At 57.5% G+C, this 12,294-nt stretch overlaps 1 protein-coding gene across 9 annotated transcripts in view; it reads left to right on the forward strand.

The window, feature by feature from the left end:
• Rasgef1a (RasGEF domain family member 1A) overlaps window positions 1-12,294 on the forward strand; it is a 99,283-nt gene that overhangs the window by 72,568 nt on the left and 14,421 nt on the right. The window contains exon 2 of one of the 9 annotated variants that reach the window (XM_087210743.1): window positions 523-651. The exons of the other annotated variants lie outside the window; for them this stretch is intronic. The gene's annotated coding sequence lies outside the window, so the exon portion shown is untranslated. The remainder of the gene's footprint in view (window positions 1-522; window positions 652-12,294) is intronic. 9 annotated transcript variants of the gene reach the window in all.

Genomic DNA, 12,294 nt, shown 5'->3' on the forward strand with positions numbered 1-12,294 from the left:
GCTACAGATCCCAGCCTGGCCTGACTGCCAGGAATGGTCCATCCAGGGGGCCCCACCCCGGGGTACGGGAGCAGAGTCCTGCCGTGGGTCCTGGGCCTTCCCACAGGTGGGAGAGTGTGGAAGGGACAAGGTGGGAGTTGGGATTATCCGTTTGGGGTTCAGCCTAAGCCTACACTAAACTGTGTAAGGTCTGTAGTTCTGGGCCTGTTTCCCTTTCTGTGGAGCGGGATCCATCTTTCCTGCTTAGGAAGGTGGAGGATAGGGTGAGCCAACAGTGACACCCGGAGCGGGGCCTGGGGTGACCAGCTGGTGGGGAGCACCTGTCCTGGGGTCCTTCAGGAAGCAGTGGGGCCCAGGAGTCACTGGGGTCCTGGGCTGGAGTGGGAGTCCTGAGGGGCCTGGTTCCAGAGCCACAAGGCCCTGCAGGCTGTCGTGTGCTACGGTCTGGGCGGACTGGAGCCATTGGTGTGTGTCCTGGAGCCATGGTTCGAGGATCTCAAGGCAGCTCTGCATCCTCTGTAGGTGGCAGCACTGGCTCCGCCTCAGTTTCCTGCCTCTCAGTCCTTGGCTGCCGTGGCAACGGGCGCCAGGCTACCTTTGGTCCACCTCACCCGAAGATGCTGCAGGAGGCAGGGGACAGAGAGGCCACAGGTCAGTGTCCCCCCGCCCTGTCCCCAGATGGGAGGAAGCGAGGGACGTAACTTCCTCAGGGTCCCCAGCAGGTGGTGGCAGAGCTGCCCCACCTCCTGCACAAAGCCCAGTGTCGTGTCATAAGGGCACTGGGGGTCTCCCCAGCCCAGGCTGCCCCTGCTGCAGTGGGAACCATGTCATCTGCTGTCCTGGGCTTCCCCGGGTACACGCAGAATGTCACTCTTGGTGCCCGAGGGGCGGGTGTCACGGTGGATGCTGCCTCTCGGCTGGACCCGCGGGCTGTGCTGCCAGCTGATGTGGGTGCGTGGTGGTGGGTGCTCCCTGCCGTGCTAACCCCACTCTGTGGGATGTGCGTGGTGCCCACTGCCCCTGCGCCCTCACCGTCTGCTGAGAGGTGTCCACTGTGGTTTCAGTCAGCATTTCTCTCCTGCGTGTCGCCCGCCTTCGTCTGGTGTCTGTGACAGTGTTTCTGCCAGGGCGCTGGCTGCTTTCTTATTGGTGCACAGAAGCTCTTTAAGAAAGGAAACAATACTTTGGAGGATGGATTGAAAATATTTTTTTCCTCAATTTATTGTGTTAATTGTGTGTACTAGGATTTTGCTTGGAGAATTTTTAAAATGTAGGTAGCGAGATCTGTCTTGTGTTTCGGATGATTGGGGGTGTGGTAGTGTTCACATAAGGTGGGAGTCTTGTGACCTTAGCTTCTGTGCGTCACGAGTGGTTGCCAGTCCGTATTTTCTCAGGGTTCAAATGAACAGAAAGGACTTCTCTGCTCCGAGAGACGTCCTGGCATGTCCTAGACCTCCAGCGTCCTTTTCCGAGTGTGGCTATTGGAGCCGTTGGGTGGAGCCGAAGCCTTCCTGTGTGCGTGTGTCCACACCGCTTCCCAGCACGTCCCTCCTCCATCTCCAGTCCCGCCTTCCCTGAGCACGAGCAGTGTGGCACGCGTGTCGGCTTATTTCTAGCCTTTCCTGTTTGCTGCCCGGATGGTATGGTCATGTGCTGATGCCGTGTTTCAAACTGAACTTTTAATCTGAAAATTTCCAACGTACTGAAACGTGGAAAGAGCAGTGAGCACCCCACCTCCTCACCCCGGCACTCAGCACAAAGAGTCCCCATCCTGCTCCGTGTGCTCATTTTCTCCCTTCTGTCCAATCCCTTCCTTCTTTTTCTTCCTTTCCTCCTCCCTTGCACTGTCCTCCCCCTTCTCTATTCTCTTTATTTCCCTCCTTCCTTCCTTACCTCCTTCCTTCCTCCCTCCCCCATCTCTCTCTCTCTCCATCTCTCTCTCTCCATCTCTCTCTCTCCATCTCTCTCTCTCTCTCTCTTTTGTATCAGGGATTGAACTCAGGACCTTGCGTTTGCGAGGCAGGCTGTGGCACCACTGAGCTAAATCCCTGGCCCCTTCTCTTGTTCTTTCTCATTTTGGGTGAAGTATCTGGTTGCACACTGACCTCAGTCATGGGCCCTGTAGACTTTTGGATGTGGACTCAAAAAAACAAAATGCAAATGTGAACATTTTCTCACTAAACCTCCTGGCCGTCATCGCTTCAGTCAATAGCGTTTCTCGTCACACAGCACACACTGTTGCTCCGTTGTCTGGAGACTTTGCCACAGTTGGTTTGTGCGTGGGAACCAAACACCTTCCAGGGCTGGCATGGCCCCGTCTTCCCCATTGCTGCTCTCTGTAGCTTAGCCACTCCCTGTCCCGTGGCCACCCTCTCGGTAGCCGTCTCCCCAGCACCCTTGTCTTCTGGAGGGCAACAGTCACCGAGCTGACCTCCCCTGTTGTGTGGCCACACTGGAGTGGCACCCAGCCTGCTTTTCCACCAGTCCTTGGATGTTGCAGTTATTTGACCTTGGGGTGTTTCCCCTCAAGGATGCAGAGATGCCGGCTCGTGCAGGATAGGGGATGCTCCCCTAGCTACACTGTTTGATCCATGGTCCTCCCAGTGGAGTCCCTGGGCAGCTGTCAGCAGCCCTGGGAACTGCTGGACCCTGGCTGGGCCTCCTGGATGTGCCAGGGCCACCATGTTTCCACAGGTCCTCTGGGGGTTCTGGGGCTTGCTGACACCTGAGAAGCCTGGGCTTCACGCCTTGGCCAGACTCTGCCGGATGGTTCTGGAACTTCCCAGATCCTTGCCTGCGGTTCCAAGTCTACTGAGCCCTGCAGAGTTGCTGGGACCACAGGCTGGCCAGGACAGCGAGGGGAGTCGGGGCCAGTGTTGCCTGTGATGAGCAATGGTTTGGGCTGGGAACCGAGTGTGATCCATCCTCAAGGGTCCCCAGGGTGCAGAGGACATGACAGTGGCCTTGGGGTGGCTCTCATCTTCAGCTCAGACAGTGTTTCCTGGTGTCATGGCCCAGTTCCTCTGCACAGATGACCCAGATTTGACGTCCCCTAATTGGCAGGTAGGAACTGAGACTTGGACAGGCTCCCACAACCCCTGGGCGACCTCACTCCCTGGCATCTTTCTCACTGCCCTGGGCCAAGCAGTACCCAATCTAGGAGATGTGGTGGAAGTGGCACCCCATGGAGCTGTCCATGTGGCTCATTTGACAAATGGCTGCTGGCTTTGCCAAGGAGGAGGTGGAGGGAACCCTGGAGGGGAAGGAGATGGGGGGTGTCATGCTGGGAGCGAGTGCCCTCCCCAGGGCCTCTGCTCGGCAGAGGCACAGGCAGGCTCAGAGGCCAGGAGTCCACAGAAGCCACCCCGCCATAAGGGACTTGGCCTCTGGCAGCTCCCCCAGTAACCCCCGTAGGAAAAGAGTGGCCTCTAGGAGTGAGCACTCAGCCTGGGGCATCCACCTCCCTAGATATATGGTCCCACGGGATGTAGTGTGGTTCATGATGATCCTGGTAGGACTCTGTGAGCAGGGAGCCACGGCCTGGGGAGTGTGGAGGGCAGATTGAAGGGAGGTCAAGAGGGACCCCTGTCTACCCAAGGCAGGTGCAGCTCCTCCCTCACCCAGCCCAGGCCACAGTGCCCTCCCCTCACATACCAGGGACCATCACCATCTGGTGGGCCCTTTCCTCTGGGTTCTGGGTGTGTGTTGGGAGTAGGAGCCGGCCCTTCCCGTCCAGGGAGGAGCTGGACGCGCACACTCCCTGCAGCCCTTTCCAGTGGCTTCCTGGCTACACAGAGCTGTCCCACATTCCTAGCCTTTGGCCCAGACCTCTGACTGATGGATGTGGACGATGGACTTGCACCTTGGCCCTCCACCCAGGGGGTTGATGAACCTGCCCTGGGCCTTGCTCTGCTCTGGCAGAGCCCTGTGACCTGCCTTCTTGGCCCCTGCCCCCCGCCCAAGGCCTAACCCTTACCATCAACTGCACTACTTCAGCCATTACATCCAACCCTATCTGCTTGGCCTTACCCAGGACCCCGCCCGCCCTACTAGGCCCTGCTCTAGTGCTCCTTACCTCCCCGAGGCCCCACCTCAGCTGGCATGCCCTGCCCACAACACAGCCACACCCTCTTAGGCCCAGCCCCTCCCTCCTATCCCCCCCCGCCCCCCCACCCCCTCTCCTACTCCCCGCCCCTGGCCCTTGCCTGCCAGGCTCTGCCCCTCCTGCCACACTCCAGCTGCTCCCTGCTCTCCTAGAGCCCGCCCATCCCCAGGCACCTACCCAAGCTCCTGGTGAGTTGGAGTCTCTTCCCTGGCCCTCTGGCAGGCGCAGACCTGCACCTCTTCTGTGTTTAGGCCGGGCCCCAGCTGCCCATGTGACCGCCCAGCCCTGGGCCCCTTCTCTGGGGTGGGGTTGTGTGGTTTCCTGCCCCTGGGCTCCGGGCTCCCTGCTCTTACCCAGGCTCCAGGCAAAGCTGGCCAGGACTCTGGCGCTGGCCTCTGCTGGAGTGTGAACTAGGAGAGTGGGGAGGAGGGCAGGGGCGAAGTAGTTCCTACTGCTGGTCCCCGCGGAGGGAGGAGGGTATTGGGGGCCACAGAGGGCCTCAGTGTGCTGGTCCTCTGGGCCAGGCCCTGGACAAGTGTCAGTGGGTGGGGGCGTGGGTGGCCCAGGCCAGGCTCTTCCTGCAGTCCAGGGGACAGCCTGCAGCCAGGTGCCCTGCCGTGGAGTCCAGGTGTTGGTCTCCTCTCTGGCCTGACCAGTGTGCTCTATCCATCTCCAGCCCACGTGTGGGTCTATGAAGTGGCCACTCCTTCAGGAGGGAGGTACCCCTGTGATGGAACTGCCCAGAGTAGGTGCTGTGAGTGCTGGCCCTGTCCCTGAGGGCCTTCCAGGACTGGCCAGCTGTTCCTCCCTGAGCAGTGACTGTCCTTCCCTCCAGGCATTTTTACCTCACCAAGCCAGATCCAGGTGGCTGTAGGGCTAAGGCAGGCAGGACAGTGACAGTGGTGGCCAGGGCTTCCCAGGAAATCCCCCGTGCCCTCTGGAATGTGGCTGCCTGTGGAGGAACCCTTCCACATTCCCAGCGTACTGTGCCAGGAATGGGGTGCAGGGATCTCCTGCAGGCCCTGGGGTGGGCAGCTGGATCTATGAGGATTTTTCCAGTGTCACTGTTGGTATTGCATTGGGCTGGGAAGGGCTGCCACAGTCACCCAAGGCCAGCAGCTCCACTCTGAGCCCAGGGACACTGGCTGGCACTGAGTGACTGTCAGAATACCCTGCCAGGGCCTGTTCCTCCAGCTAGGGGTGATCCTGGTGCCGGGCTAGTCCACACCTGGGGAAGCTGTCCTGGCTCTGTGGTGGACAGTGGGGTGGGCACAGGGAGCCCTGTGGTGGAGCAGGAGGATGGGAAGGGTGGTCCATGGCCTGCAGTGCTGGACCAGGGAGTTAGATCTGGAAGACCCAGGGGTGCAGCCTTGGGTGGTGGTGGGCTCCATCCCCTCACAGCCCCTCAGAGTCCCCAGCTGTTCTGGTGCCCTGTGACAGTCCTGCCGCTGCCCCTGCAGCCCCTGAGCCTGCTCACCCTTTCTGGAGCACAGCTGACCCTGGCTCCCAGCTTCCGACACAGCAGGGTGGCTGCAGGGTGAGATATCAGCACCACCATGGCGTCCCCTGGTGCTCAGGGGCAGAGCCAGCTGCTGTAGCCCAGGGACCATCTGTGTCTCCTGATGCTACCATAACAAGTCTTCTTGTCATGTGGCTCTGCAGGCCAGGAAGTTGGGATCTCCATGGGTCAGAACTATGTTCTTGGGGATCTGCTACTCTGCTGTATCAGGCCCTGTTCTCCCAGGCTCCCATAGGTTCTTTGCCCAGAGAGTCTGGCTCTGGCCTCTTACATCTGAGGGAGGCCCTGCAGCATCTGGGCCTCTTGTGCTACTGCTGGATCTCTGTGTCTGTGACCGCAGCTAGGCTGGGAGGGCTCCTTGGTGTTGAGCACCCACAAGCTGCGTGATCCCAGATAACCTCCCTATCATGGCTGTGTCTAGAGGTCCCCCACCAAGCCTCATGTGGTCATAGGTGGGGCTTTTCAGAGGTGGCTGGATCTTGAGTGTGTGACACTGGGAGTGATTCATGGTGCAGTGCTAGGATCAAGGGCACCAGGATTAAGGGTGTGAGTGCTGCCCACCCTAAATAGCTCCCTTGTTGCCTTGTTACCTTCTGCCTGCCATGAACTGTTTCTCCTCTTCGATGCTTGTCTGCCATGCTACCCTGCCTTGGAGCCAGCCCGCTATGCACTGAAACCTCTACAAACTATGAGCCAAATAAACCTTTCCTGCCTATATTTGGGTGTCAGGTATTTTGTCTCAGCAATGAGAAAGGCAACTAAGATTTTCCCTATCTCAGAGGCCCCCATGGAGTCCCCTCTGCAGGAGACCAAGCTCTGGAGATCAGTTGTGGGCCTGTCTGTGGCAGAGACAGCCCCTGCGGCCCAGGGACTGCAGCGTGGGCAGCTGACCTGGCATAAGTCACGTGCTGCCCCTGCCCTGGCAACGCCTCAGGACTAGGGAGGCGAGCAGGGTGGGGGCCGCAGGTGGCCCTGGCCAAGCCCCTCCTGCACCCAGACAAGCATGGAGTATGGAGGCAAACTCCCAGCCCTCAGCACAGCCTTTCCCATCTGGGCACTGGCACACAGGACACATGGGAGTCTGGCCTGTGGCGGGGAGCCCAGGTCCTGTGGACAGGGACTTGGTGCTGTGCAGGGACCCTGGCCCAGGCGCAGCTGAGGTCGGGGGGGTGGTGGTGGTGGAGCCAACCTGTGTGGCAGTGGGGCAGCCAGCGGGAGCTGAGGCCTGCACCACCTTCCTGAGGTGCTGAGCGTCACCAGACAGCTGCAGGCCCCCTGCACAGGGGTTGCTGCCCACACCATGCTGAAGTTCTCGAAACCTGGACTATGGATGGCCCCTGGCTCCTTTTCCTAAACACCAGCAGCCTGGGCTGGGGAGAGATGCTGCATCCCCAGGAAGAAGCCCTGTGGTAGTGCTCCCAGAAGTCGCTGGACTGGTTGAGCAAGCAGATGAAGCCACACCACAAAGCCTTTTGGGGTCTGCACATTGCCTGGTGTCCTTACCTGTATCCGGCTGCCACCCCGCCCCCAGGCAGGGGCTAGAACCCTCTCCTGGAGGCCAGTGGGGGTGCTGAGACAGATCCACCTGTCCTGAAGCACAGCTTCCCCACCCCACTGTGCCCCTGGGCCTGGCACCCTGATCTCCCCCACCCTGGCTGAAGGGGCCCTGGCATGTGCCACCTGCCCACACCCCCAAGCCTGGATCTGTGTCCTCTGCCCTGGTCAGCCCTGGACTCCAGTGCCGGCTCTTGGGCGTCGTCTTCACATCACTGGCCCAGTCCCCAGGTGCCTCCCATAGATCTGACCTAACACAGAACCACTGCTGCCTGCTGCTGTCCCTGCAGCCACTGAGCTGGGGCTGCTGTGCTATTGGCATTGGTGGCCCAGGGAGGACTCCCCTGGCGTGTGCCTGGGTACCAAGCCAGGGGCTGTCCTCATGTCCCTGCGACCTCATGTGGAGGTCTCGAAGGCTTCTGGTGGCACAGGGTGCTGCCTGGCCCTGCTGGGTGGGGTGGAGTAGATGTCCCATTCCGAAAGGGAGAAGCCAGCAGAGGAACCACACAGATCTTAAGGTGCCGGGTGGTCCCCTGTGTCTCTGTGCCCCACACCCATACCCAGCAGCCCGGGCTGAGCCCTGTCCTCTCTGTGCTGAGTCACATATGGGTGCAGGGCTGGCACCCGCCCCCACAGGATCACACTGGATCCTGTTCAGAATGCCCTCACCAGGACCTGCTCCGCTTCATGCCCCCCATCTCTGCTACTCTTGCCTGGCTCCTTCCCCCACCCCTGGCAACCTCGTGGGACAGCCCGTGTTCCCGCCTTCTGTGCTGTGGTCCCTGAGGCTGGCAGGAGCCAGAGGAGTGGCGTGGTGACCCCTGCAAGCTGCTCACTTTTCCTTCCTCAGCGCAGGCACAGTGCAACACCATTCTTAGCTGCTTCCTCTCAAACCCTCACTGACAGATGAGCAAATCCCAAGTTCTGGTCCTCAGTAGAGTCCAGAGCCTGCCCCTTCTCACCCTGTGTGCTGGGGCAGACCTCCCTCCCTCCAGTCAGACGCTGGCAGCGTCCTGTGTAACTGTGGGGTTGGCACTGCAGGGCGATTTGAACATGGACACTGCTGATAATTGAGGCAGCTCCTGCGTGCCCAGTGGGGAGGTGCCACACAGTAGGTGGAGTCATGGACACAGGCAGCTCCGTCCCTGGAGGGCACAGAGGGCACCGAGGGCCTCTCACCTCTCTGAGGCAAGCTGACCCTCCTCAGCTGACTCAAGTGAAGTGGTTCAGGTTAGGTGGGGCTGTGCTCCACTCAGATGCCCTGTTGGAAGCAGGGAAAATGTGGGGCAAAGCACAGGGACTACCGTAGGCAGATTCCAGGCCCTGCAGGGGGCCCTAGCCTGGGCGACCAGTGTCTCCCAAACCCACATCCCCTGGAACCTGAGCAGGCCCTTTACGGATGCAGTCGAGTCACAGAAAGGCCACACTGGTGGGCTGGGCCCTTAGCCCAGTGCCCGAGAGGCAGAGATAAGGCCGTGTGGTGGCTGGGGTTATTGTCCTGCAGCTGGGAGGGGCAAGGGGCTCCTCTGGGCCTGGGGCAGGCCCTGCCCACACCTTGGCTGCAGTCCCTCAGCCCCCAAACTCAGGGTGGGTAAGCGCCAATCATTTGTCACCAGGTGGGGTGAAGCAGCCCCTCATCTTCTGACTTGCTTTCCGTGGTTCAGTTACCCACAGTCCACTGTGACCAAAAGATAGCAGATGGAAAAGCCCACGAATAAACAGTTTGCACATTTTAAATCACATGCTATTCTGAGGGTGCAGGGAGAGCTCTCGCTGCCCCTTTATCCCACCTGGATGTGGGCCGGCCCTCTGCCTAGCATATCGGTGCTGTCCATGCCGCCCATCTGCAGGTCTTCACACAATTGCCAGGTATTGGGCTGCCTGCCGAGGCCTCACAGGCCTGGTGTTCAGGTTGCCCTTATTTTACTCGATAGTGGCCCAAAACCACATGAGTTGTGATTCTGGCACCTGGATCCACCGCAGAGACCCGGTTAGCATGGGTGCATGCATCTAGCAGGAAGCAGTAGGTACAGAGCTCAGTGCTGTCCATGGTTCCAGATACCCATGGGGTCTTCGGATGCACCCCTCGTGGGTAAGGGGAGATGACTGTCACTTGTGGAGCAACCCTCGGGAGTGGGCACAGCCCTCGACCAGGCCTGTGTGGCCCCCTAGGGCCTGTTCTCCCCTCTGTACCCAGCTTGTCCCTAGTCGTTCCTCAGCAGGCAAGGGTGCGCCTGCTCCAGGCTTGGTACGTGACATTCCCTGGGACACGTGGATTGGGTCATGTGGCCTCTGCCCAGAAGTCATGTGATTGGGGATGTGAAGCTGCCCTTCACCCCTCTTGATCCTGGCCGTTCTGGGGTTCCCCTTGGCACTTGTGGTCTGGTATTTGTGTCTTCCTGTAGCAGAGCAGCCTCATGAGGGCCAGACTTGGTTGGTTATGGTCAACTATTTGCCAGGCTTGGAGCATGGGAGGGCCCTTCACCTCAGCAGGGGACAGACCATTGGGTGAGTGAGTCGGAAAAACAACAGGATGCAGGCAATGCGAGGGAAAACCTCATTAGCTGTTTATTCACAGCTAGGGAAATGCAGATTAATCTGTGGCAGGTCTCTCTCCCTGATTTCATGGAGGATGGAGGGAGCTAGGGGTGGTCCTATGACCCTCCTTTCTCAACAGCTGAGACATCACTCACACAGTGGCAAGCTCCCCATTCCAAGTGCACAACTTTGCGATCTTAGCAGATTCAGCGCTGTGGGACCATGCCCATGTGGCATCTCACTTCAGAACATTTTCATTATCCCAGAAAGAGACCTGTACCCATGACTAGCAACCTCTTACCCTGCACCCCTAGACTGCGGATCTAGTCATGACTCTGTGGATTTGCTGTCTTAGATATTTCATATAAACGAGAGAAAACACACAGGCCTCCAGCTCTGGCTCCTTTTGCTCAGCATGAGACTCTCACATCCGTCCACATTGGAACGCACAAGAATACTTCCTTCCTCTTTGCTGCCACAGGAGATCCCAGCCTGTGAATCAACCCCGTATTGTTTGCCCATTTACCTGAGGATGGTCTGGTGGGAAGATGTGGTTCACTGTGTCTCCTCTCCAGCTCCTGCTTTTCTTTCTGCTTCCTGGCCACAGTGAGGCGAGCAGCTCCCCTCTGCCAGGCCCTTCTACCCTTTAAGGACTGAAACTTCTAAAACTGAGCCAAAATAAGTATCCCCTTCTTTTTTTTTCGGTACAGGAATCAAACTCGGGTCCTTGCACTTTCGAGGCAGGCGGCAGAACCACTGAGCTACATCCCCGGCCAAGAATCCCCTTTTTTAAAAATTAAATTCTTTTGTTGGTACATTGTAGGTATACAACACAATTCCATTTCTCACTGGGAATTGTACCTTTACATAATGCATCTTGGTTCTTATTTTTCCCCCATTCCTAGCCCTCCCTTCACCCCCTCCACCCTTCCCTATTTACAAAGACTTTATTTCCACTTTTTCCATTTCTCAGCATTTTTCCTTTCTCTTCTTTCCTTTCCCCTGCCCCTCCCACTACCCCTACCCCTTCGGACCTTTTCGTCCTATTTTGCATTATCGATTATCCATTCTAATCATTGGTACACTGTAGGCATACAATATAATGACAAAGAATCTCCTTCTTTAAGTTGCAGATGTTGGGTACTTTGTCCCGTGACAAGGAACCTAGGACAGGCATCTTGGGTGTACATGTGGGAATTGCACGGTGAGGTCTCGGCATGAAAGGCTAAAGAAACACTGGCCTGCCTTCCCTTGTCCTCTGTTTTCACAGCCAAGCAGCAACCCTACTCTTGGGCTTCCTGCCTGCTGTCCTGTCTAGAGCTGTCCTTGGCCAGATCCTCCTGGGAATGAGGGGCCTTGACTGCCAAAGTCTGAGCTGGCCCCGAGCACACAGATACCCCCTCACCAACCACTGCCCCATCTGGACTCATCTGGAGCAGGCACTGGGAATGGATACTCAGCACCCATCTGGGGCTGGCCCGGGTCCGGCACAAGCATCTGTGTCCTCCATGGCCTGTTCCAGTGCTGACTTGTGAGCTTTCCTGAGACAAGCCCTTCTTGTGATCCTGGAATAACCTTTGGGGTCTGGCTCCATTGTGCCCATGCTGCTCGAGTTCCTTTTGCTGCTTCTCAAAATTTTTCCTCTCTAGTTTCAGGTAGGAATCTGTGTGACTGCCCAGTGGGAACACACTTGTCCTGGCTTGAGTCATGGTCACGGAGGCTCCATAGGATGAGCAGGCTGGTGTTTCAACCTGGATTGTGTCATGGAAATGGTTTAAGATCACATAGGTCACCCGAGCCCTGCAGCCTGGGATACTCACTATGGACATCGGCTCTGCTCCATTTTTCCCGGGGTTTTCTTGGCTGTCAGCCAACGTAATTTGAATGTGGTTATTGGTTCTCTGGATTGTAAACATGCTTAGTCTGGTCTGGTTATTTATGTTTCCTAGAAATATCCCAAAGCCTCCTATTGTGTCTAACATCGTTGTGGATTCTTTTACAGTTTCTTCTCCATGTTCACAGTGAGAGCCCTTTCAACGCCCAGTGTAGGTTTGCATTTCCTTCCTTCCTCTCTTCCTTTTCTGGATTAGAATTCCCAGGACTTCTCTTTTTTAAGGTTTTCTGGCTATGCTGGAGGTCAAGACTGAGCCCAGCCTTGTGAGCTGGTCAAGCGCCCGCCCTGAGCTGCCTGGCCACCCAGAGTTTACTTCTTTGGTGCATTTTCATTCTGCTTGGAATTTCACACACAGCGCTGGGCTCATTCTCGGATTAATCCTCCTATGTGCCTCTTCACCGGACCTTTCTCCACCGCCTTTGCGGCTGCCTGTCTTGTTTAAGAGCCTTTTGGGCCTTGGGATTGAGAGCTTGATCTTGCTTTCCTAAGGCGCATGAAGTCCCCGACTTTTCTCTGTGTACAGCTTTGGCTGAATCGTCCTTGTCACCCGACGTGGGATTTTCTCTTCCTTTCTGATGAGTCTGGGTTTGGAGTTTGCATTGTTCTTTCACACAGACATGGTTTAGGGAATGTTTCTAACCTGTAGGCGATTTATTTTGGTTGAGTTGAGTGTCTAGTTGTGTG

Source organism: Heterocephalus glaber, unplaced genomic scaffold, assembly GCF_053883595.1.
Source record: "Heterocephalus glaber isolate CG9 unplaced genomic scaffold, H.glaber_assembly_v1.0 deba00001195, whole genome shotgun sequence".
NCBI classification, from domain to species: domain Eukaryota; kingdom Metazoa; phylum Chordata; class Mammalia; order Rodentia; family Bathyergidae; genus Heterocephalus; species Heterocephalus glaber.